Here is a 459-nt window from a genome sequence, read left to right as displayed (position 1 = left end):
CTCATTGTGTGTGTGTTTGCTTCACAAGTAGAACATAGTCTTCTCCAAGGAGGTCTTGAGTCTGCCACACAACTTCTGAGTAACTCCCCTGTTCCTGCATTTCTCACTTGGAACACGAGTAGCTTCTAGTCTGGTCTCCTGATAACCATTTTTTGGGGGTTGTTGTTTCTTCTTCTCTGCATTCAGACAGCAGGCAGAGATACTGTATGAAGCATTAAAACCGAGGCATTTCATTCTCTTGTTGAAAACTCTTCAGTGATTGCCCTTTGCTCTGAAATAAGATCCAAACTCCTCACCGTGATCTGGAGACCTGGCTGGGCTGGACTCTTCCTTGTCTCTCAGTCTCCTCTCTTGGTCTCACCTCCTTGCCCAGTCTCCCCACCATTCTGGTGGTTTGGGGTTCCTAAAACCTCCCAAGGTCTTTTCCCACCTTAACTCTTGACCCAAGCTGTTTCTTTG

Source organism: Ovis aries, chromosome 12 (assembly GCF_016772045.2).
Source record: "Ovis aries strain OAR_USU_Benz2616 breed Rambouillet chromosome 12, ARS-UI_Ramb_v3.0, whole genome shotgun sequence".
Lineage (NCBI taxonomy): Eukaryota > Metazoa > Chordata > Mammalia > Artiodactyla > Bovidae > Ovis > Ovis aries.
This window is presented reverse-complemented; position numbering follows the sequence as displayed.